General features: G+C 36.5%; 1 protein-coding gene across 1 annotated transcript in view; it reads left to right on the top strand.

Moving 5' to 3' along the window:
- Cyyr1 (cysteine and tyrosine rich 1) overlaps positions 1–27572 on the top strand; it is a 110142-nt gene that overhangs the window by 26754 nt on the left and 55816 nt on the right. The window lies entirely within an intron of this gene.

Below are 27572 nucleotides of genomic sequence, written 5' to 3'. Positions count from 1 at the left end.
TTGGATATTAGGATGGACAACGAGGGATATGTGTGTGTGCATGTGTGTGTATAAATAACCAAACCAGTTAAATAATAGAAAGATTTATTTAAAGTATTATCACAATTTCTATTTCATTTGTTAAAAACTGAATTTTAAGGACAATCTCAAGAGTATTAAAGCTCAAGGAAATGTTACCCCAGCTATTTCTGGAAATTAAGAACTAAGCAAATAAGTGATTTCCTGAAGCAGTTATTGAACTTATATTTTATTTTAAAAAGGCACAAGCCATTTCCTCTAGGCTTTTTCTTTTTCTTTTTTTTAAAAAAAATCTCTGAAACCCAGCCTGAATAGTGAAGTCTACATCCTACCCAAGAAAATCTATAATTTTCTGCTCGTTTAAATTAATTTAAATTATCTGTTTAATCTTTCATTATTGAGAGGTGAATAATGTAAACTGTCTTTAATATTAGGAATATGTGTCATATTAAGCATAAGATAGAAACCATTCCACCCTGCCCTGTTTGCTCACCACATCACTTCATTAACTCAGCCATCTTGGAATCAAACCTTCAACTTGTTCATTATTACCTTTCTACGAAAAAAAGAAAAAGAACAGAAAAGGAAGCAGGCTAAAGGACAGAGAATGGTGGGGTGTGCTTCACACTGTATATTTGGGACCCCATAGACGGTGCTGAGGAGGTGACGCCATAGGAGGTGCTGAGGAGGTGACTTTTGAACATAGAACCGAGCAAAGTGAGGAAGTCAGCCCTGGAAGCTTTTGAAGAATGCAGTGCCACCAGGAGGGAGGCAAATCCAGACCTGAACACCATGACATGAGAGAAAGCTGAACTTGAAAAATCAGACAGCTCAAAATGGCTTGAATATTTTATATTTATACTTAAATTTCTTTTAATGTAAAATTAAAAATATTTCCCAAGAATTTGACACAGACCAGAACGTATAATAGAGAAATTATTTTTTTATATGTTCTGAAACATTTAACCTACTCTAAGATATTTTTGATGTTTATTTAAATGCTCTCTTATGTGTCATTTTATAATGAATTAGTCATTTATCTTATTCTTTAAATATTTAAACCTATATCTCTATAACATTAAAATATAAATATTTTATAATAAATTTATTCTTTAAACTTTATTTAGGTAATATTAAATGATGTGAATAAAATTATCTTTCCTTGTGGCATTTTCATTGATCCCTGTATCCCAAGTTTCACCAGTATGTCTGCCCATCCAGGGTGTCATTAGAGATGGATTCTGCCTGCCAAGGGTTAATGAAATTTAGTTTTATAAGTCAGAAAATAGATTTATAAACATGGCATTCTTATGGTAGGCATTCAACTAATAAATCCTAAACATGCTTTGATTTATAAATCATTTTATTGCCCTTGGAATTCCAGTGACTGACTTATGAGTCAGTATGCGAAAATCTATAATTTGATCAGGCATAAATCTTATTCTACAATTTCTGTTTTAACACATGATTCATAAATCCTGGTCAATGTTAAGTTTGGGGTTTTCTAAATACTCTGCATTTAGCACTGAGTTTTTAAGTCCATATTTGAGGATTTTGATGAAGAAGAAAGTAATTATTTGCCTATAATTCAATTAAATAAAAATAGTAGCTGAGTAGAGCTTTCTCTGTGTTCCGACAGGTGGGTTAGTAGAAGCAAGCTCTAAACTCATGGATGATTTCAAAGTGTTTTAGCTTTAAGAACAGTAAAATATTGCAATTAAAATTCATCTTGATTGTACATAACAGACAGCATTTGTGTTGGAGATGATTAACTGTCTCCTAATATCCAATCTCTGTAATTCAATAGCAATTGAACTTCAATAGAATACCATGGCTTCCCATGATAAAGACTGACAGCCTCTCTCAGCCCACCACACAAGTGAATGTGACTATGTGACTGACTTTCAGCCAGTGGTGTGTGAGCAGGTGATTATTTGCAACATTATTACATATTCTGTCAGGGGATGCAAAAGTAGCTCAGGTCCAGGTGCAGAAACCAAGGAGCACAGACCCCTGACAGGAGGTGCCATGTTTTGATCCCTGGTGCACATAAGCCTGGAAAAATAGGTGAGGGAGAAAACAGTTTCCATTTTATAAAGAGTAATTAAAATCTCTTGTATAGCAAACAAATGTTCTTTGATTATTCAATAAAATGTGTTCAGTGTGTTATTTGTTAGGCATTCTGCTGCTCATTGTGGAAATAAAGATACATCAGATTTGGTTAAATTTTTCCTAATAGCAATTTCTTTCTTTTAAAAATTTTTTGTTTACTTATCAATTAATTTTTAAAATTTTAAGTGATATATAAAAATTATACATATTAATGGGGTACAGATATTTCTGAGCACTATAATAGAGAAGATTGTTTTAAGTATTTTCTGATTGCTACAAGAGCATAAAATTGCAATTATTGGTCATTTATTGTCAATACAAGAACCTTGCTAAATTTACTTAGTAATTCTAGTAACTATTTTTTACATTGTTTAGAATTTTCCACGTTAAAAAATGTGTATATATATATATATATATATATATATATTACTCATAATCTGAAAATAGAGTTTTAGTTCTTCTTTTTGATATGTCTTTTTTTGTTGCTTGTGTTAACCTTAATTCCCTGAAAAATATTGAATAGAATCATTAGAGAAAACATCTTTGCCTTGTGCTAGAACTTAGGGGCAAGAAAAGTGGGACATTAACCATACTTCTCTCTGCGGATCCTTTTTATCAGATTGAGGAAATTCTCTTCTGTTCCTGATTTGCTGTGAGTTTATTAAGGAATGGAGGATGAATTTCATTAAATTCTTTTTACAGCTATGGAAATGCTCATGTTTTGTTCTCTTGAAAAGTGATTCAAGGAGTTGATTTTCAATTTTTAAACCAGCCTTGCATTCCTGGGAAAATCAATCTCTCTCTCTCTCTCTCTCTCTCTCTCTCTCTCTCTCTCTCTCACACACACACACACACACACACACACACACACACGCCATGCCCACCTTCTCATACTGTTTGTGCTGTGGAATGCAATAGTGTCTTCCCAGCCTTTAACTAAGTCTGCATTCAGAGTGCATCTACCTTAAGTTTTGTATTCAAAGCTCCACTCCTCTAGACAGCAAATAATTTGTGCTTTATAAAGTTATTCTGACTATCCCTGTCTCTTAACTGAAGTATTTCATTCCCAATCAGTGTAATTACTGATGTGCTTGGATTTAGTTCTGTCAGTTTGCTATTTCTTTTGTCCACCTCGTTTGTTTTATGTTCCCTTGTTGCGCCTCTCCTACCACTTTGTGTTAATTGAAATTGCTTTCAGGATTCCATTTTCATTTATGTATTGGCTTTTTAGCTTCCGTCTTTGTATTATTATTTCAGAGGTGTTCTACAGATTACAATATGTACCTTTAATTTTTCAGCATATTGAAAGCTAATATTGTAACGCTTCTCATGAAATGCAATAAATTTGCAATCTTGTCTTTTAGCCCCTGTAATTTATGCTGTGGCTTTGGCATTTATTGCACATGTTGTCATTTTTATTTTAAACAGTCTTCAGTATTTCAAAGAAGTTAAGATCTGAATTTTCACTCGACATCCTTTCCCTTCTGCTTCAAGAACTTCTGTTAGCTTTACTTTTAGGGAATGTCTACTGATGAAAAATCATCATTGTTTTTGTTAATCTGAAAATGCCCCTATTTCACATTTATTTCCAGAAGTTATTCTTGATCCATATAGAATTCTGGGTTGGTGGTTTTTTGCTTTCATTTCACATTTTTTAAAGCTATCATGCCACTATTTTCTGGCCTCTACTGTTTCTGCTGAAAATATAGGGGTAATTTATACTTTTGCTCTCACATGAATAATCTTTTTTCTGTGAATGCCTTTGAGATTTTCTTATCTTTTGTTTTTATCATTTTCAGTATGACATTTTCAAAGTTTCTGGAACTTAGGGGCAAGTAAAGTGTGATTTTTGTTTGTTTTTGTTGTTTTTTTGCTCTATATTACATAGGATACCTAAAATTGGAAAGGGGTCTGTAAAATATAGGGTTTTTAAAATATTCTTTCTTCAAATGTTGAGTTCTTCCTCATCCTGTCTCTCATCTCCTCTAAAACTCCACATGCATTTGACCTTTTGATAAAATCCCACAAAGTACTACGATCCATCTTTTTCTCTTTTTGTTCTCTTTTTTCCCCAGACTGTGTGATTTTTGATTGAAATATCTTCAAAGCACAAGCATCCCTTCCATCTCCAATAAGCTAATAAGCCCATTCAATGAATTTTTTCTTCTGTTTTATATATTTTATTGGTCATTTAATTCATATTCTATTTTGTACACTTCTTTTTGGTTACCATTTCTCTGCTGAGATTTCCTATTTATCCACTCATCACAAACATATTTCCTTTGGTTCCTTCAGCATAGTTATAATATCTCCATCAAAATTCTTGTTATAATTCTAGCAGTATCTTGGTCATTTCAGGATTTTATTTTAAATTGCTTTTCCTCTTGACCATGTATCTAGTAACTTAGAATTATATACTAGACATTGCTTTAAAAATACACTGTAGAGATTGGACTTTGTCATTTCTCCTTATTGATGTTTTTTCTTCGTGTGATTTATCAGGTAGTTAATTTGTGTCTCTTGTGAAGTACAAAACTCTGTTTAGTTCTTTGAACCTAACATGGGCTGCTGGGTGTTTATCCATGCAAACACAATTCTAAAGTTTTCCTGATATTTTTCCCAAGATTTATAGGTAAAATGTGATGCCCCCCCTTTTTTTTGGTTTTCTCTGATTTCCCCCTCATTAACCATCTGCTTTGTCTTCCTGAACTCTCTCCTCTGGTTTTTAAAGCCACTATGCTACCTGGGCTTCTGTGTAAACAGGAGTTATCTTTCTTCTGACTGGAGCATGCCCTTAGGACAAAAGCTTCATCCATTGGAAACTCATTTCATTCCATTCCCTTCTTCCCATTTTTGACTCACTTCCTATTTATGCCTGCTTTTGCTTTATTTCTGGTGACTTCAGGAAGTTGCTTTTACATTTGTCAATAATCTATGGTTGTTATCTGTAGTGGGGTTATACCAATAGGAAATACTCCCTTCTACCATTCCCACAGAAGATATTGCCCCATCCTTGAACTCAGTCAACATTATTTCATGTTCTGAAAAGAGATGCCAAAGGCATCTGGGAAGAGTCCAAGGAAAGTTCTTTTAAGAAATGATTACTTTACAATACAGAATAGATGTCTTCCTAAAGTGGCATTACGTATCAACCTTGTTTTCCCACTTACTTTCATATTGAATTAGAAAGAAGTAGATATGCTATTATGAAGCAGGGAGAGAGGATGTGAATTCCAGACATAATAAAATGCTACTTAGGAATGCACCAATGCTTCTGGTTAAATAGCATAGATTGAATGCAAATGTCTCTCTGTAATTCCTCCTGAATCTTCACAAAGCAATGACATTTTTTAAAACTCACAAGGACAAAAAGAGGTAATAGTTTGAATTCTGGAAAATAATTTAAACGCTGGTAACTGCTGTAGTCTAGAGAATGCAGAAAACTGAATGAGGCAGAAAGCCCCCAAAGCTAGTCATTTCCACGCAAAATACTATAGTCTGCTGGACCTGGAGACAGGCAAGTAGTGCTTTCAAGACAGTTGTACCAAAAATGGGGATAAAAACTTGAGTGTGGATGGAACATATTTAAAAGACAAGTTCGACTTCCCATGTTCCCCTCCAACTGTGCTGCATGAAGAGAAAACTGGAAGTCGGTCATTGGAGAGGATTCATCAGACAGGCCCTGAATTTGGAAAACAAATGTGTTTGAGATGGGAAGGTGAGTTACTGTGCTGAAATCCAAGGATTATGGGACAGTCTTTCCACTGAAGAGAGATTTATTCTTTGCATGTCTTGAGAATTGCTAGCAGCTGGGTTTAAAGTTTAAGGTTAGAGATTGGTGAACTGCTTCCTGGAAAAAAAATCAATCTACCCAGAAGTAAAGACCTACAGCAAGAATGTTTAAACAGAGGGTCTGAGCTTGAGTGAGAACGAGGATTCATCTCCATTTTGACTCACTTCTGAAAGTGAACATTTCTTCCATTTCTGAATGTAGGTAGCAAATCATCATGCTCTAATCATACCTGTGACTTTGTGACCAATAGCAATCAGTTATTTTCTGATAAGATGACTCATTGCATGGATCTCAAAATAGCATTTGCACTCACCATTATTTCAAAATTATAGCGATCTGGAGAAATAATTCTGAAACAGGTTCATAGATGTTTTAGTCAGTTTTTGTGTTGTTGTAACCCAAATACTCGACAAGAACAATTTAGAGGAGGAAAAGTTTATTATGACTCACAGTATCAGAGGTCTCAGTCCATAAGAGCCCAACTCCATTGGTCTGGACCCAAGTAAGTGAGAACATCATGGAGGAATGGGTGTGAGGGCGGACTGCTCTCTTCATGGCAAGTAGGAAGCTGAGAGAGGGGAAGAGGCCACAGGAAGAACAGCCCGTCCAGTACACACCCTCAGTGACCCACCTCCTCCAACCACATCCCAATGGCCTATGGTTACCATCTACTCCTTCAAACCCGAATGTACTTATTAGGTTACAGCTCTCATAATCATTTTACCTGTGAATATTTCTACATTAATCAGAGCTTTGGGAGTCACCTCATGTCCAAACTATAACCATAGACATCACCAGTTTGCATGGCATTAAAACATTCAAGAGCCTCTGAATTGTGGGCATTTAGAGTCGTCTTAATCACAATAATGATCCCACAGTAGCAAACCTACAGTGAGGGTCAAATGATGATAAGTTACAGTCAGCCTTCCAAATCAGGATTTTTAAAATTTGTTCTAATTAGTTATACATGACAGTAGAATGCATTTTGACCCATCATACATACATGGAGTATGACTTCTCATTCTTCTGGTTGTACGTGATGTAGAGTTATACCAGTCATGTGATCATATATGTACATAGGGTAATAATGTCTGAAATAATGTCTGATTCATTTGACTATCATTTCTCCCCTCCATTCACTCCTGTCTGTCTAATCTAAAGTACCTCTATTCTTTCCTAGACCCCTGCCCTTACTCTGAATTAGCATCTGCATATCAGGGAAAACATTCAGCTTTGGTTCACTGGGATTGCTTATTTCATTTAGCATAAAATTCTCCAGCTCTATCCATTCACCAGCAAATGCCATAATTTCATTCTTCTTTAAGGCTGAGTCACATTCCATTGTGTTTATATACTGCATTTTCTTTATCCATTCATCTGTTGAAGGGCACCTAGGTTGGTTCCATAGTTTAGCTATTGTGAATTGAGCTACTATAATCATTGATGTGGCTGCATCACTGTAGTATGCTGATTTTAAGTCCTTTGGATATAAAGCAAGCAGTGGGATAACTGGATCAAATTATGATTCTAGTCCATGTTTTCTGAGAAATATTCTTACTGCTTTCCATAGTGGTTGCACCAATTTGCAGTCCCACCAGCAATGTATGAGTGTACCTTTTCCCTCACATGCTCACCAACATTTATTGTTGCTTGTACTCTTGATAATTGCCATTCTGATTGGAATAAGATAGAATCTTAGTGTAATTTTACCAAATCAGGTTCTTTAGAGCCTCATTTTAAAATATAATTTGATATCAAAGGAAAACCTGACATTTGAGGAAAGCCTCTGCCACGAAAGGTAGAAACAGAACAAAACAAAGTAACAATGAACAAGAGGGAAGGAGAATAAAGTGGAAAAATAAACACACCAAAGAAGCATCATGATTAACATCCTGACAGAAATAACAGACTATATTGCTTCCATGAAATGAGACCAATCTGATACATATAAAGCAAAAAAGTAACAAGGAGCTCTTGGAAATTAAATAGATAGCTTCAATAAATGTACAGGAGACACATGGAAAACAATATTCAGGACAAAGTTACTCTTCAAGGTAATTCTTTCTAGAAAGTAGAGGAAAAGGTCAAAGAGACGGAAATGGTATTTTATCCAATATAATTATTTTCCACTTACAAAACATTGTGCATCTTAGTAAACAACTTCTAACTTCCACGTTTGCACATTACAACACCACTGCAATGCCACTAGCCACTCCCATTCACCTGTAGTTGGGAACAGATGCTTGAAAATAATGGAAGGTTTGACAATGAATTAGTTGCTGGTAGGGCACTAGTAATTTTCTCTTTACATAGACTTTAGCATCTGATAAAGGAAGGTTTGTCTCTGTGATGGTCACTGCTGTTGCTCATCATCTTGGTCCATTCTTGCTACTACAAAAAAAATACCATAAACCAGGTAGCTTGTAAATTTATAAGAAATTTCAACAGAAATCTATTCCTCAACAGTTATGGATGCTGGGAAGGCCAAATTCAAAGTACTGGCATCCTCCGTGTCTGGGAATGGCCTGCTTTCTCAAAGACAAGGACTTCTCCACATGTTCTTACGTGGTGGACAGGGCAGGGCAACTCTCTGGGGTCTCTTTTAGAAGCACATTAATCACAGTCTTGAAAGTTCATCTCATGACCTAATCATTCCCCAAAATGCCCACCTCATAATATTGTTTCACTGGGGTCAGGTTTCAGTGGATGAATCTGGGGAGGCACAGACATTCACCAAGCATTTCTAACTTTCAACTCACTAGTCTCATGCAGGATTCCTCCACTTTGCTGTAGCTTGAGGTTAGGCATCAGCTCTGACTTGCTTTGGCCAGTGAACTGTGAACCACTTCTGGAGAGAAGCCCCTACAATGGTTCAGTTTGGCACATCCTCTTCTTTGTCACAGTGAAGCCTCTGCCAGCCCAAATTGAAGAATGCCAATTAAGGACAAAGTCTCCTTTCTGCCAACCCAAGCTGGACATAAAGATCAAGCAGTAGGTAAACTTTGTCCAACCCAAGTTGGACATAAAGATCAAGCAGAAGGTAAACTTTGCTTGGATCACTCACTAAGAGCTTGAGGTCATTTGTGTCACAATGAGAAAGAGAATCTCTCTCTTCTATTTCCCTGTGTTTGTTTATATGTCCTGAGCTATGAACTGCTATGATTTGAATATGTCCCACAAAAGTTCATGTGTTTGAAAGTCAATCTCCAAATTCATATGTCAATGGTATTTGGAGATGGGCCTTTTAAAAGTGATTAAGATTAGATCAGAGGCTAGGGCTGTAGCTCAGTGGTAGAGTGCTTGCCTAGCATGTGTGAGGCACTGGGTTTGATCCTTAGCACCACATAAAAATAAACAAAATAAAGGCATTCTGTCCATCTACAATCATAACAAATTAAAAAAAAAAGATTAGATGAGGCCATGAGGGTGGAACTCCCATGATGGCATTAATGGCTTTATAAAAAGGAGAGAACTGAATTAGCATGCTTGTTCTGTCTTACTCTGTGACATTTGTGTCTTACTCTTGTTCTGTCTTACTCCGTTTGCCATATTATGATGTAGCAAGAAGACCCTCTGCAGATGCTGAGCAGATGCCAGAGTCATCTTGGACTTCCCAGCCTCCAGAACCATGAGCTAAAGAAACTTCTATTCTTTATAAATTGCATGGTCTTCGGTATTTTGTTATGCCAACAGAAAACAGACTAAGTATAAGCCAAAGGGAATTGCTACACAAAAGAATAGACTAGAAAAAGCAAACTGGAATCCCTTCATGTCTGAGACCTAACCTGATAAATGAAATAATTTGCATCCAGTGGTTTTTCAGTCAAACATTGCATGTATCCATACCTCATCTCAGAATCATGGAATCTCTGAGCCCCTAAAGGTGCCATCCTTTCTCTCTGATAAACTCTTCCCTGGACCTTCTCTTAACCCCTTTAATTAACTGATGAACTTATACTCCTCAGTCACATGCTCCTCCTTCATTGTTTCCCTAGGAAACTTCTCTGAGTCTACCTTTTGGGGAAGGCTCCTTGCTTTAGGCTCCTACAGTATATTTTTGCTTCACAGTTTCCCAGTATTTATGGTGACACATTCTTGGCTCTTTTGCTTGACTGCAATCTCCATGAGTGCAGAATCTCTATCTGGGCTGGCTCACAGCAGATGCTCAAAGGATATTTATTGAATGAATGAACAAGCAAACGAAGCATCCAGAAAGCTGAGGATACATCTAGAGAATACAGAAGTGACGTAGTTTGGGGAAATGCAGAAATAAAGATCAAGGCACAGATCAAAGCAGAGCCTGTTAAAGGACTGTGATGCAGTGGTACCCAAGACACATCACAAAGCATATACATTTTCATTCCGGTGTCTCAGGGCTGCCAGTGTTTTAAAAATAGTGAATAAAAATCAAAAGGAAAGAGTTATCATTTTCTTTCTACCTAAGTATTGAATTTTAAAAGCCAAGCTTCAGGCCCTTTATAATCACATTAGAGTGACTCCTGCCATGCTTTTCTGACATGAAAACCTCTGAAGTTTGGAGGAAATGGTGTTTAAAATGGACTAAAGCAACTGACTTATACCTTCTAAAAAAAGTCTTAAGTTGCTGCTATCCCTGATTTTGAAATGTTGTCATTTGACATTGCCTTCCTTTGATAATGTGCACTCTTTGTTCATTCGCACAGACTATACATATACCCATTTGTTAAAAGCACAATAAGGCATCTCATGGAGAAGTAGGGCTCACCACCTGCATGCAGCTTTCAACAATGTGATACATCTGCCCTCTTTTTCATGCGTCTCTGGCAACTTAATGCTTAAGTGACACAAGAGACGTACAAACTCACTGAACCCTGTGGATAGGGAAGTTATGAACATCTTCCTGCAGAGGTCTCAGAGTTCAGTCCACTCTTGAGATTGGAGGAGAAACTGAAGCAACATTTGGAGGGTGGGGCTCAGACAGTGGCCACCACTGCATTCTGGCAGCACAGGCAAGGGGAAGAGCTCAGAATGCAGACACTATGTATGAAACAAATGAAGTTAGAGAGCTCTCTGGTTTTCTGAGGGTACTGTAATAAAACTTGATTTGGAAATCATTGACTTTATAACCATGGATTAGGTACTAGCAAAAATCTCACACACTTTCTTCCCTCCACCTAAATGAATACAGAGAGCAGAACTTCAGTAGTACAGTTCCTGATAATAGCAAAATTATTCTGCACTAAGTTCTTCCATCCTTCCTTTCATAAGCCCCCCTCCCTTTTTGCCCTAATTCAACAAATAGCCTTCTTAAACTGACTTATTCTTTGTTCCAATGGATACATTCACTTTGGGCCAGACTGTCTCCATTTCACCTTGTTCTAGCAGTTGTAGTGTCAGAAGACAAATTTCCAATAACTTGTGGAAAACAAAAATGCATGACTAAAATAAATAGAATAGAATAATAAAGCAAAGTAAAACAAAATAGACATTCCAGGTGGGCATCACAGTTCCCCTGTAAAATGAGAAGTCATATTTGCCTTGTAGATGCAAGGAGTAACATTAATTATGTAAAACCATTGTGAGACATAGTTATGGTACCTGGCCCTATCAGTCTGTCATACAAATAGCACATTTGGTCTGGAAATTCCAAAGGAGTTTAGTAAGAGGACTTCTTAGAAAGGTGCAGGCAGGGATTACAGAAACCAACAAAACATGGTGCATAGTTCTGGGATATCAACAGTGGAGAGCATTTATGGTCTCTGAGCCAGAGAAGAAAGGAGAATGAGCAGTTTCTAAGAGCAGCTATATGAAAGGGGCCATCCACAGAAATGATGACTATCTAGAGAACAAGGCAGCCAGCTAGCAGCAGTGGACTGAAGAGGAGCTGGCGGACCACACGTCTCCTTCCCACTCTCCCCTCCACCTCCATTCTCCAACACCAGGCTTCCACTGGCTAAACCCAAACAGAAGTCAGTGAGCAGCTTGATCTGTTGACACAGTCAGTCACTGATTACTGATGAAGATGGAGAACTGTACATAGATCCTGAGGGGCAAGAAGAAAATATCCATCACATTAACAGAACAGAGATGCAATGCATGGCCACTAAATCCTGATACTGAGTCTGGGGATGTGAGCAAGGAGTAACTCATTCTTTAATCCACTCCTTTAACATTAGTACTGTATTAAGCCCTTAATGTGTAAAGAAACCACCAGATTCCCACAAAGTTTGACATCATTTAGGTCCTCAAAGGGTTCTAATGGAGAAATTAGGTAAACAGACAAATAAGAATATATATTACAGCCATATTAGTAAATATTGACATAGTATTATTGCAAATTTGGTTTCAAGATCCTGGTGGACAAATTACTTAAACTGATTTGAAAGAAGTGCTATGAAATAGTAACAAAAATAGTGGTGTGTGACATGCTGTGTGTACTTGGAGCTCCTTGTCTATGGTACAATTAGACTTTCATACTAAATTTTTTATCATTTGACTCAATCTTAAAAATATGTGAATTCCAAGTTCTTAACAAAAGCTTCTAGGCATATTGCCATGAAATAACAAATGGCTTTAGTTGGTTAGTATGTAAACTAGTATTTTCTGACCTTCACTTTTATAAAAGTGTTTTCACTCTCAGGACCAACACCAAGCATTGAACACAAGCACCATCACCACCAACAGCAATGGCAACAGCCTGGTTGCATGGTTAATTTTGTGTCAACTTGACTGTCCTAAGGAATACTCAGCTGATAGGACATTTTTATGAAGTGTCTGTGAGGATATTTCTGAGAGAGTTTAGCATTTGAATCCTTACACTAAAGATCAGCCTCATTTGTGGGCGGGGATCCTCCAACCTGTTGAGGACCCTGCTAGAACAAAAAAGGTGAGGAGAGGCAAAATCACTCTTTCTGTTTGATCTAGAACAAAATCATCTTCTGCTCTTGTATTTTCATATTTTGAATTTTCTGAACTTTGAGCTCCAGAACTTACACCAACCAGCAGCCACATACCCCTAACCACCCAGCTCCACTCCTGACTCTCAGACCGTCTGTCAGACTGAATCATACCACTGGAATTCCCTGCTCTCCAGTTTGTGCCTGGCAGATTGTGGGACACCTCAAACTTCATAATCCTGAGTTATGTATGATGGTACTAGAGAACTCTGATTCAAACACTAGCTAATTTTTGTCATGAATATGTGCCAGTGGTATGGCCAAAATAACAGGATACTCAGAATTTTAGAGATCAACAAATTTCTCCATTTGAAAATAATTTCATTATGGGAAAAATAATTATTCAAGCAGCTTGTGAGCAACTTGACTTCACTAAGCAGCTTCTCAACTCTAGTGTCTTTCATAATACACAAATATGAGGAAATAGACTGACAAATTAAGGCGTCACAGTACATCCCGAGTCTTGTAGCTTGGGTTGGTTCTACTCTCCCATGGAAAAATGGTTTATTGTATCACCATATTTGTACTGTTACTTACCAGTACTTAATATATGTCAACATATGTCAATATTTCTCTTGATATATGTGTTTCATCATAGTTCATCATTGTCACTAGTGAAAGTAGGATGGATAATATTATGGGCTATATATGAGATGCCCCCAAGAAAGCTCCTGTGTTAATGCAAGAATATTCAGAGCTGAAATGATTAGATTTTGAAAGCTGTAAGCTAATTGGTTAATTATTCTATTTGATGGATTAATAAATTTGAAAAGACCACTGAACTGAGTTAAAACTGTAGGAAGGTAGGGTGTCAATAGAGGAAGTAGATCACTGGGGAAATACACCTGGATTATGTTGTCCCTGGATCATTGCTCTCCCTCCCTGGTTTCTGGCTGTTTGGAACTGAGCAGATTTCCTCTGCCATGTTCTTCTGCCCTGATGTTCTACCTCACCTTGGGCCCAGACCATTGGAGTTCACCGACCATGGACTGACACCTAAAACCTTGAGCCCCAAATAAACTTTTCCTCCTCTGAGTTGTTCTTCTCATGTATTTTGGTCACAGCAACAAAAACTTGACTAACACAGGCAGCAATAACATTAATTTGTCGAGAAAAGAACTTTTGAAGATCAACTACTATTACCAAAGGTCTAAGGGCTAACTTCTTAACCTTTCTGAATATACCTCTGCCCATCAATCATTCTAACAAACTTCTAAGTGCTTAATAAGATAAAATTTAATAGCAATGAACCACACTGACCTCTGTCAAAAACAACACCACCTACAGAAATTAATTTCAGATTAAATGAAATAGGAACTGATGATATTGTCCTTGGCTGTAAGAAACCATACTCACCTGTGCCTTCATGACCTGTTTTCTGAGCCATGCTACTGGGTTTAGCCAGCCTCCAAATTTGCAACAGGGACTTTCTCCTAAACCATGCTAATGACTGCTGCTGGAACCTGAAAAACCTTAATGTACACATTTGTATCCAAAGTTTAACTAAAAATTAAGTCTACCTCTTTTCTTCATGAAATTGAATATTTACTAATGTAATGCATAATATTCATTAAACAGTGAATATCTCTATTATATGTTAATATGGGACTCAATTTATAACAAGTTATTTATATCCAGTTTATCAGTAGCTCAGTTATTTCATGAAAATCCTCATATATTTCTAAAAAATATGCAAAAGGAATATATGTATGAAAATTTGATGTGATAGACAGAATGGACTTTGGACTAAACAGAGTACTTTTTAAATTTCAGCCTTTGCTACTTACTAAGTAACCTTAGGCTAGTTGCAAAATGCCTCTGAGCCATACTTTCTTTATATGCTAGATAGCATTAATGCACAACTTTGGATTATTGTGAGAAATAAGTGCTGTATGTAAATTTTATCTGTGTACTAGCCACGGTGAGGCACTTATAATTATTGGGAATGACTCAAATTTATTTTAATTTTACTTATGACCCTTTGTTTGCTGCTCATGATGGACTATGGTTGTATGAAATAAAACTAAACCAACACAACTTTATGGTGTTTGCCCTCCTGCCTGAGAAAAACTTTGTTGAAAGATTTATAAGGTATCTACTTGCATGTTCCTCCTTTTCTTATAGGTTATGCTTTCTAATGGCCTTGTATGATTAGTAACCAAGCTCTATGGTAAAATTAAATCAAATTGATTTCAGATCAGGAAATGGTTTCTGAGTATGAATAATGGTGCCATCTCAATAGTTGAGACTGAATCTTAGATTTTTTTACTTTCACTTTTTCCCTTATTTTTAATTTCTTTCCAAAATTGCATTAATAAAGTTCTAGAAAATATTATTACACAGAAATTCTAAAAGAAAGAAAAAATATAGTTTTTGAATATTTTATTTTTTAGTTTTTCTAGGTGGACACAATATCTTTATTTTTTTTATTTTTATGTGGTGTTGAGGATCGAACCCAGTGCCTTGCGCATGCCGGGTGAGCAGGCTACCACTTGAGCTACATCCCCAGCTGATAAGAGCCACAGCCAAGTAATATGATGCATGGCATTTTTGGTTGAAAGGTGATGCCAGCAAGCCATTGAGATGATATGATTATGTTAAGATTTGCATTCATATGGATATTGGACTCCTGCTGTTCACCTCCGCCTGCTAGGGACTCCTGGAGAGTTCCCATTGGTTGGGGAAGTGCGGTAGGAGGGAATTCCGGGAGGAGGAACTTCCTCTTGGGATCTGGCAGAACGCCGCATGCGTTGGTCGGCAATCTTCCCAGGAGCATATGGGGCATTGGCGGCAGTTTCAAAAATAAAGTTTGTTCCTGCTTGAGTGGCTCATGATTTTGTGCCCAGCCAGACTGTGGCACCCAGCCTAGAAAGAAAAAAATATTTTAAATGCAAACCTTTTGAGTGAAAAGCAGAAATTTAGTTATTAACAAAATTTTGATAATATTTTTATGTAAAACAAATATTTGTATTTCTATTCTGTCAAAATAATTTTTCCCTAGTATTGGCTGGTTTTGTTTGAGAGTTGACTAGATTTCTACCAGAAAATCTCTGGATTTCTACTCACTTTAGGTTTTGCTATATTTTTCCTTTGTTCTTTATCTATAGAACACAGTGGTTTGTTTCTTGAAATTTCCATGTTTTTTTTTCTTATAAAGCGATTACTTCTTTGAGCTTTCAATAATGTAATAATGATGCCTTCACCGTCAATTTCTCTGACTTGGTAGAATGTATATATTTCTAGATTCTCAACAGGAGAAAAGACCTGATGATCACTGAGCTGTAGTATTATTTGAACAAAATATTCTCCTGGGACCTATAAAATTTTGGATACCTCAAACCTGAATTTAGCTTTGAATCTGGCAGCAGTGCACTTTTGTAAAACAGCACTTTTCAGGAGGAACAGAGATTTCTTTATGTGTGAATCATCTGGTCATATTCATGCAAAATAAAAGAAATATACAAAAGCAGCTATAAAATGGCTTATATCCATGCCAACATAGGCCATTTCTACTTGATGATGAAAACAGATCTATTCAACAATCAGTAATTATCCATAAAATGACAGATACGGAATTCAGAGGGAATATAAAAATTAACCTATCAGACATTCCTTTCTGGTTAGTGTTCTAACCCTTGAGGTTTCTAGGACATTCATTATGTAAAAATAAAAGTGATCTGGATTTACTTTGGTTATGTAAGTTGATTATTTTACATAAGTGAAATATATCAAGTTTACCCAACTTCATGCCTGTTCCCTCTCCCCCCCCACAAAAAATGGAGAAGGAGGTGGTTATAATATTTTAGAAATTATGCTTGTTTATTTCTAAACCCCAAGACCTAGTTTATTGACAAGACTACTTATTTTCATAACATTTTGCACTGTGCAGGAGAAAAAAAAGAGAGCAACTGGCAGCCTTTGCTCTCTAATTTGCTCCAAATGTAAAAATGCCTTTCTTATATGTTTCCTGTGCAGAATAGGTATGTGAGGGTAGCCCTTCCCTGATCTCTGATCACTCGTGGTATGAATGTATTCATATATTTGGAGGGAAAAAAAATGAAGCCAGAGTGTCTTCACCTGTAGGGTCAACTTACTTTATTTTCTAATTCATTACAAATGATTGACATAAACTCAGCTTCCTTTATTATGCAAGGACAGGAAAATCTTCTCTCAGGCAGAGTGAGAAGGAGCAAGGCCATAATGCCTGGAGGGCATGTGATATATTTCTATGGGGATTCCTGAATTTCAAAATGTCTTTAACTGTCTTGCTTCCTTTGATACCTAGGACCCTGAAGTAAGGACAGGAATTATTATACAACTTTAAAGATGGGAAAAAAAATTAAACCAAGAATTAAGTAGATGAAGAAGCTTGTATGTCGTTCTCAGTCACTTAGCTAATGAAGAGTGGATCTGAGATTGTAACAAGTTTTCTGAATCTTACACCAGGATACCAACATGGAAAGATGTGTTCCTGGAATCCTTGAGGTGTTGTTAAAATTCATTATTTTCAATTGAAACACTTAAAAACTATTTTTAGTGTGGAAGACACTCATATTTATCAAATAATTCAAATGTTTGTAGTGATCTTAACATGAAAGTGAATTCTACCTTACAAGTATCAGGTTTAAAATGTGTTGCTAAACAGTTGATTAGTAAATGGGGGATTGCTCATAAGGAGGTTAAAAAAAATAAGACCTTTTTAATTAATGGGAACTAGCATCAGAGATAGCCCAGTAAAAATGATTTGCACATAAGCAATGATTATTGTGGTTTGGGAGGGTCAGAAAGCCAAGTATACTTCTAATTAACAAATGAATCCCTTCAGAAAACAGATAAACTTTAATTTAACATGTGCTAATAAATTCACTTATTAAGTATCCCACATACACATAAGAATAACATCTTTTTAATGAAAAGCTTAACATAAATAACTCCATGGACAAAAATAAATAAACAAAATGAAAAAAAAAAAACAAAACAGAAATACATAGGTGTTCGTCCATGTTGAAGCCCTAGGAGAAAGACAGGCAGGGAAAGCTGGCGTTCAGCTCTAAAGTCCTGGGCTCATGGTGGAGGCCCACACGGTTGGGGTGGAGCCAGACTCATTGCTAGAACTAACTGGTGAACTGCTGTGGGGCTGAGGTCAGATCACCTGGCTGTCAGAGATGCTTTATACAACTGCAATGGAATGATGTGATAGACATTGATAGTCAGCTCCAAATAAATATTTTAATATTCCCAAAGACATAAAGGAAGAAGTCCACTAAAAGATATGAAAGTACAACCCAGAAAACAGGCAGAAATGAAAAAACAGTTCATTAAGAATTAGGAGGGTGAGGATAAGGCATTAGAAATTCTGAAAGTGAAAAATATGGCATTGAGATTTTTAAAAATTGCAATGCAATAAGATCTCTAAAGAGATTAAGTGAATTGGAACTTGGTACTGGGAAATCACACAGGGCATTAGAAAGGAGATGACAGAGGAAATGTTCTAGAATTTTCATGCCAGTTACCCATTTATTACCTCTTTTAAAATCTTCAAATTAAAAAGCACTAGTAAGCAAAACTGAAAACAAGAAGCCTGTTGCCTGGGCCTTCCATGAAACTGAAGCAGCACAAAGGCCCCCCTTTATCCCAATTCTTGTGATGAGGTCAGAAAGAATTCAGACATGCCATTCAGAGTAATGGGCATGAGTTCTTTAGAAGGAATAGGAAAGGGGTAAAGGGACATTCTCAAGGGAAAGAGTGGTTCCTCTCAGAGAGGAGATTCATGGTGTAAGCGTCTCCTGCTCACTAGTTTTACTGGGGTCCCAGGGAAGATTCCAGAGATTCCCACCCAGGTATTTCTCTTGACTTTTAACTGACAGCAGGATGATATCAGACTTTCAAGTCCCCGCTACATGACAACTCTTGGTCATCCTGAACCATGCTAACTGATTCTAATTAGAACCTGTTCTTATAGATTTTATGGTTAGAAGAAGTTATCCTTATCTCCTGGAGTTCTGGGATCTGGTCTGTGTAAAGATCACAAAAGTCCTTCACCTTCAGGGTGGCTTGTGTTCTTATCATTGGCACTCAGGGCCTACATTTCTTCTGCAGATAATATAATATGTCATATTCCTCAGCAGTTTTGCTGAGGAATGTGACATATCCTGTTTACTTAAGCCAGGCAGGGCTGCAGGTAAATTACTTTTTTGGAAAATAAAGCATGTGGGGGCCAGCACAGTAGGCCCATTTTATAGAATTATCCCCTAATCTCATGTCCCCAAACTCATTTTGGTCTTTTCCCATCAGCACTATTTTATAAAGATGATTATTACTTATGTAAGAAAATAACAACCTGTCAGTCCATTGATTATGATAAAAATACACAATTCTAACCCTGCAGAATTGACAATATATTCTGGAATTATACAAAATGAAAGTTGATAATGCCTTAAAATGATAATGGGAGATTTTTAACACACTTCTCTAAAAGATCTTTTAAACAAACAATGAGTAGGAATCTAGAAGATTAGAATGTCAGTCAAAAACTCTGCACCAAAAATTAGAAAATTCACATTTCATTCATTAATTCCTGGGACATTAACAGAGTATGACTACAAAGAAAATTAAGCAGATACCAAGAAATGATGTCAGACAGATCATCCAAGATGCAATTAAATTTCATACATACACATACAACAAACTGAATTTAGAAACTGGAAAAAAGAAAAGGAAAAAATTATTGTTAAGTAATTTGTGGAATAAAGGAAAATATCTTAATGGGAATGACAAAATGATTTGAATTAAACTCTCTTATATAGCATCAAAAGTACTGAATCAAATTTTATGAAATGCAAATAGACTACTGAGAGGAAAATGCATAATCTTAAAAAGACTGAAAATAATCAAGTTAAGCATTCATCTCAGGAGGCCTGAATACAGAAATAGAATCCCAAAGAAAGTACAAGGAAGAAAATCATAAAAACATTTTTTTTGCACCTCTTACTAATAGGAACGTAAATCAGAACTTCTGACACATGGTGACGAGGGCATTCAAAGATACCCTTCAGGGCATTATTATTTTCAGGAGGAAAATAGTGTAAATAGACAAAACATTCATTAAAAGTGTTCATCAAGAAGAAAAAAGATAAGTCATGGCAATAATTAAGTAGAATACAATACTGTGATTAAGAAGAAACAGGTTTAAATAAAATAGAAACTTGTAGAAAAATATACATATATAAGATTTTGATAACAAAACACTTTATTATCAGATAAAAATTTACATATGTATATTTTCCATATATTTGTGTATCATTAAGAAAGTCTAAAGTATGACTCAGCTAGAGTCCATGTTCCTGACAACAGTTATCATGGAGAAAAAAGAAGGAAATAAGAACATGAGGGGACTATGACAATCATATTCTTTATCTGGAATGATTTTGTTTTCCTAAAGAAAGAAAATATCTGAGGCAAAGAGACAAAATGCTCATGGCAGTTTTTTCTGGGTGAGGAGTACATGGTATTTGTTAAGGGACCCTTTGTTTGATGATGCAATCTGTTAGATTGACAAAATTTTAAAAATTACACAAAGAATATAGAGTGGCTATTTAAGAAAGAGAGGAGACACACACAGAGAGACACTACTCAATTGCTAACTTGGAGATGATAACCAAGCACCTTCTGCTTCCAGGCCTCAAAAGCCAAAAGAACTGCCTAAGCTAATTAAGTCTTTATTTCTCCACTACAATGTACTGTATTTTAGAATGCCTTATCGCTTTTTCTGCTAGGGAAAGGGGAGATTAGGATTTCATATGTACAGGCCAAATATATTTTACTGTTATTTTTGCAACATCAACTGCCACTGAAGTGGCCAAAATATCAATGGAAGCTAATTTGAAATTTTTGGGTTAAACTCAGGAATAGCAAATTTGGATATTCTACTGGATTCAAGTTCAGAGTTTTAATTATGCTGAATTGTGTTGAATATCAGAGTGAACTTTTTGAGAAATAAAATGGCTAAAAACTAAGAATTACAAATGCCCTGTATACATACATTGTTTATAGCTCAGTGGAAGAAAGATCAACCCTGAGTCCAATCTCTAGTATCTCATAAAGAAGAAGAAAGAGAAGGAGAAGAAGAAGAAAAGTCAGTGTCCATCCAGACAGTTTTTATTGGAATATGTTATTGAACTCAGTGTCCATCCAGACAAAATAAATAAATAAATACTTAAGCATATCTCCAATGAAAGCTTATTTGCAGTGCTAGATTTATTTAACTAGGTTTTTGTTGTTGTTTTGTTTTGATTTGTTTTTAGTGTACATATGAAACAGCTTCACTCTGGGCTGTTAGTTTGATAATTTAGCTCATGGGAAAACCAAGGTTGTGGATTTCATCTTTTAAAAATATGTTTTACTGCCGGGTGTGATGGTGCATACCTATAATCCCAGCAGTTCAGGAGGCTGAGGCAGGAGAATCACAAGTCCAAAGACAGCCTCAGCAATTTAGCGAGGCCTCAAGCAACTCAATGAGACCCTGTCTCTTAAATAAAATATAAAAGGAGATGGGGATATGTCTCATTGGTTAAGGGACCTTGGAGTCAATCCCCAGTACCAAAAAATAAAATAAAAATATGTTTTACCTAAATTATTGCATTGCCTACTAATTCATCTCCATAACTTTACCCTCACTATGGTCAATCTCTTCTCAATCCAGCAATCAGTGATTCTTTCAAAAACGTGAGGTTGAAACATGTCATTCTTGGATCAAAACCTTTCAGTAGCTCCCCATTTTCAAGCAGAGTAAAAGCCAAAGTCCTTAAACTGATTACTAGTCACTTTGCGACCTGCCCTTTAACCTGTGTCCTCAACTGCCCTTGTTCCCTGTGTGGACTTTGCTTGAGCCACATTGACCTCCTTTCTTAAGTATGTCAAGCATTCCTCAGACTCCTGCTCTTCCAGGGCCATCTGCCTGGAACAGAATGCTCTAGGCCGTATGTCTGCTTGGCCAACTCCACCACCACCTTCAAGTTTTCTGTTCCTCAGTTTACTCCTATCCCTGTCCCTGTTCCTCCTTATTCTGCTGGCTAATTTTGTTATTCCCTGTAGAGTTGAATACCTAGTGATGATATTTATGCTTTGTTCATGTATGATGCCTGTTCCTCTACCCCGCCAGAATTTGGAATTTCTTCATGGATTAATATTTTACTCAATGACGTAATTCCAAACATCTAAAATAGTACTCGGCACACAGTATGCTCCTGGTAAATACTTGTTGAATCAAATGAACAGATGGATTGGCTTCACATCCTAAGATTTTCTTATTAATTTACTCTGAGAATACAAAAAGTAAAAAGGAAAATTTGCTCTTGTTTTCCAAAAACTACACCCGCCAACCCTCTAACCTTAGAAACTGTATTAAAAAGTTACAAACTCTGGAAACAAACATACTTGAATGAAGGAGCAGGGATGATTTGCCAAAGCTATTGTACCTTGAGAGAAAAGACATCTGCCACCAAGGTTTCAGTGACGCTTTGAAAATGTAAATTACTTGTCCAATTCGTGCACTCAGAGTGACATTCTGATCCTGGGCACTGTTTGTTTCTTAAGGCACTCAGTTGATGAGGAACTAAGATCAAAATTGATTGAAGGTTTTGTTAGGTGTTTTAAAAAGCTAAGAAGCACCAAAAAGTATGGAGTTATAAAGAACAAAGTAGTACAATTTCTGCATCTCACCACTGGAGAGGTAAAAGTAGCAGGTTCAAGTCAGTGTCTTGGAAACCATGTCAAGAGTCTGAGTTTGGAATTTCAGGTGTTTGCAGATGTGTAGTTTCTCCTTTCTTCTTCCATAACACAGACACTGCCTCCTCCGAGGCTTAGGGAGTGGCCCCACACTCATTGGAAATCAGTCCTTCCTTAGAAAGATGCAAGGTCTTCATTATGGCTGTGCGTCAATCAATAAGTGTGGGCCTCAGGGCCACATGAGAGGAACACTAATATATTTTCAGGTCATAAGCAAGTGTTGGGTTCCCCCAAAACACCTATCTCTGCCTATGTGCAGATCATCTGGAGTCTCCTAGAGATATAATGGAGAATTGTCCCAGCACCTCAAATATTGAGGTTCTCCTCCCCATCCAAGAAAGTTAGTATGTCTGATTCCTCATCAGTCTTTTCTTTTTTGACAAAAAAAAATATCTCTAGATGGATGAAAACGTTTTCTTCTGCATTTTTCTTTCAGTTGCAAGTCACTGCTGGGAAATAATTAGGTTTATCTGACAAGGTACTTAAAAGATTAGAAGTAATACCATATTAAAACCATGTATAATAATGTGAGAAGTAAAAAAATAGATTATAGAAGGAACAGGCTTGGATATTCTTAATATAAGCCTGTTCTGTTTCCTCCATGATAATTCACTTTCTTGGTAGGCACATTATTTTTTTAACCTTGATTATAGTCAAAATTGTTATTGGGTAGATTGTCCCAGTGAATTCTTAAATTCTAGCTAATCATTATTTTTCTTATTCCCTAGAATCCCTTCATTACTGGCTAGCTCGTAGACAAATTTTAATATTAAATTAAGCAAAGAATTTTGAAGCAAATATTTCCTTAAACATAGAACACATCCTAGAGGGTGTGACTATAAATTTGACCATTATCATGCATAATATACATAGCTACTATTGCCTAGTTAAGTAGATAATTAAAAATTGATTACATTTTGGGAGGCCTCTGTAGATCTATCAAAACTAGGGAACTTATTATCTAGCAGAATCCTGGAGTTTGATATTGTGCCATTAATATTTTTAAATTACAATTTTCAGAAGAATATGTTTATATTTTAACTTTAGTGGAGGAAAATATTCTTGTGGTCACTGAAAACCCAAAATTTATTTTTTCATAATTTAGCATCCATTGGTCATCTACTAATAAGAACATTAATATTTATAAGATGGGATAGTAAGCCTCTTTTAATATTCTTCAAAATGTCCTAAATTCATTCTGCCCTCCAGTTCAAACTGGCTTTCATGGAGCCTTGTAAACTCTCTGACTGTCAAAACACTGTAAATTGTGTAGTAAAAGAAATTATGCAGAGATTTGAATAGAACTTCTTAAGAAGGATGCTTGTTCTCCAATGCAAATCAGCATAGTATTTCATTGAAGACTTTGAGAATCAGATTGTCTGCCACTAACCCTACACATGCTATTGACAGTGAAAAGTGTTTTTTTGACTCAGATCTTCACATTAGCTTTTCAAGAGGTATAAGGAAAGGTACCACAGTCTGCCTCAATTATTTCAGCTTCTACCATTTCTTACAATTGCTTCATTCTGAAGAATTCTGGTAATCAGAGAGATCTGCATTCATTAAAAAGAACCTAGTCAGAAAAAAAGAGGGTAAATTTGTAAATAAACTTTAGAGGGGAAAATTGTCCATATAGTAGAAGCTAAGAAAGTTAAATTTTATGTATACATTATTTTCTAGTACTTATAAAATATCTTAAACACTTTTAGTGTCTAGGTGACACTATAAGGCACTGTGGAAGATAAAAATATGAGTACCAGGCTGGAGCTGTGGCTCAGTGGTAGAGAACTGGCCTAGTATGTGCAAGGCCTTGGGTTCAATACCCAGCACCAAAAAAAAAAAAAAAAAAAAAAAAAAGAAAGAGAAAAAAAGAAAGAAAGAAAGAAAAGAAAAAGGAAAGGAAAAAAAGAAAAAAATATGAGTATATACTGTTTGTAGTGTACTTCTTGAAGTTTATAGTACATGCACAAGTATTATTTCCAATCACCTATAGTACCACATAAATAGTGTAGAAAAAGATGCTGTAAGAATAGAAAAAGAAAAAGACTGTTTCTGAAAACAGAGATCAGAGGAGGTAGCATTGCTCATGGAGGGACAAAATGTACAAAGGTTGATTGGAAAAAGTAACCCAGGAGAACTGAACAAAATAAAACTATGCTGGAAAGGAAGTTTGGACTACTTTGTAGAAGGATTTGACAGTCAGAAATCTAAAGCAACTTCCCAGAGCAAACAGTATGTTCTTAAGTCACATCATGTGCCTTTTGGCACTTGGGTCACAGAATATGTGTGAGTTTTTAGTTCCGTGGCCAGCAATAGTAGAGACACAAGCAATCTAACTTAAAAGGAAACCCTAAAGAGACCATGGGCAAAGTGGCAGGGTGTGCTATCACATGCCTGTAATCACAGCTACTCAGGAGTCTGAGGCAGGAGAGTGGCAAGTTACTGTAGGCCAGCCTGGGTGAATTAGTTAGACACCCCCTTGCAACATAATTTTTTTAAATAGGGTCAGGGATTTAGCTCAATGGTAGAGCACACTTGAGTTCAATCCCCAGTACTGAAAATGTACACATACACAGAACAGAGAAAGTTTAATACTACCATGCAGACCATGTTGAATTGTAAAAAGCCGTCCATTTATATAACCTTTCTATCTTCATTATTCTTTTAATAATATCTGTTGAAGAAATGTGATATAGTCACAGGGGGTATGTGGGAAAATTGGTTTGGATTCATTTAGGCCTGCTTTTGGATCTCAGTTCCATACTTACCATCTCTCTAAGCCTCCATTTCCTCATCTAAAAATGGGGATAATGTGGTTTCCTTGTAGAACTACTATGCATGTTAATGTGACAACCTTATCACAGGACCTCACAAATGGTCAGTGCTCAAGTTCAGTTAGTCCCTCACACTCTGGGCCACTCCTCTCTTGGCTTGGTTCTTTCTTCTGTGTCCCTTGTTTTTGCCCACAATATGTCCACTTTTACTTCTTTGTAGGTTTCTCTACTCTGTAGACCCTGGGTTACATCAAAACTGAAGTAAGAGTAGTTACTCCATATTTGGGACTCGGTTCAGATCACCTGCACTGCAGTGGTTTATTCCTGAGCTTGAGTGTGGTTTCTCATCTCTGAATAGGCAGGATTGGGCAGAAGATCTGGTTGAGCCAATCACTTCCCTAATGAGGTCAAGAAAGGTATCATCTTTGGGTTGTGCTTAAAACAAAAAAACAAAAAAAACAAAAAAAGAGGGAAATAACACAAATCCCATTTATATCAGAGGGGTTTGCAGTCACAATTATAAAAGTTTGTAAATAGAATTTCCAAATATAGGCTACCATTCAGATACTGGCATATGATAGATAACAGCTGTGATACCTAAGCAGTGAAGGTAAGAGCTGATCCTCACTCCAGTTTTCATGCCCAGTCACCTCTGTAGGGCCCCAATCCTCAGGATCCAGCCACAGCCTCCACTTTATCCTCTTTTCTATTGGTCTCTTGACCTTCAAACTGGTCTGGTTAAGATTTTGACATTTAGGGCCTGACTGGTTTACTTCTGGATTGGGTCCTGGGCTTCTGACTCAAAACTCATTTGATTTGTCTGGAACTGAGCCCTCCCACAGCAGCTTTATTAGAACACCAACTTGAGTCTTTGGCTACCCCACTGGAATTTCCTTAGGACTCTGCAACTACATATGGGATTGTGCATGTACTAAGGGATCTGTACCAGGCCTGCCCCATCTGCAGCATTCTTAAGGGTACAAAGACAACTGAGACAGTCCTTATACTCAAGGATCATATAATACATGAGTGCATGACTAAGGACAGCACAGGCCAGATATGGGAAGTATGTCAGAAAAGTACGCATCTCTGTGTGAATTCCCAGCAGCAAGAAATCACACGAGCTTGACACACTTCTGAACTGCCATGCTGACAGGGACATTTGATTCTGGATCTCAGTGTCAGATTTTAACAGAAATAAAAGAGACATGGCTAGGCCAGAGAAGCTATGTAAACAGACATGGGTAGTTAAGCCACACCAAGGGAAGAGTAATCACTGGGTAGGAAGGTAGAAAGAATGTAGTCTTGGTCCTGAGTACAGAATACCTTAAATGGCTGGGACTGGAAAAGCACTTAATATGGTGGAGGGACCATGGTATACAGCCGCACAGTTTATGCACAGCCAACTCCAGGAGGTCCATTCATACATACTGGGAATTGGCAAGCTTTTGTGTTTTATCTGGCCAAATATCAAATATTTTCGGATTTGGAAGCCATGTGGTCTATGTCGCAACCACTCAAGTCTGCCTTTGCAACTCAGAAGTCATAATAGACAATGTGTGAAAAAAATGACTATGGATGCATTCCAATAAAGTTTTATTTATGGACACTAAAGTTTAAATTTTACAAAATATTGTGACTTTTTTAACCACTTAAAAATGTAAAAGGAAGAAATAATGTTCTTAGGTAATAGACTATCCAAAATCATGCAAAAGACCAGATTTAGTCTTCAGACTGTAGTTTGATGACCCCTAATATGAAAGATACCCCTAAACTTAATATTGATGACACCCTGGAGTTGTTAGACATATGGACCTTGGTGGAAAGCTATTGGTGCTGCTCATTAAAGTAAATGTGACCTAATGACATATAAGAAACAGACTAGTAGAAAAATCTGTATGAGAAAGGGATCCAATCTAAAAAAATAAAATAAAATAAAGGAACCCCTTGATATTTTTGATACATTTCTGAGATTTCATGTAGAAAGTGGCAATTGAGCTGAGCTTTCTAATTTTTTAAAATTTTAATTTGTTATATATGACAACAGGATGCATTACAATTCATATGACACATATAGAGCACAATTTTTCATATCTCTGGTTGTACACATACATGTGTACATGTCACATCCTTCTGTAGAGTCACATCCTTCTG

This window comes from Marmota marmota, unplaced genomic scaffold (assembly GCF_001458135.2).
Source record: "Marmota marmota marmota unplaced genomic scaffold, marMar, whole genome shotgun sequence".
Classification (NCBI taxonomy): Eukaryota; Metazoa; Chordata; class Mammalia; order Rodentia; family Sciuridae; genus Marmota; species Marmota marmota.
Note: the sequence above shows the minus strand (reverse complement) of the source record. Positions and strands in the feature narration are given on the sequence as shown.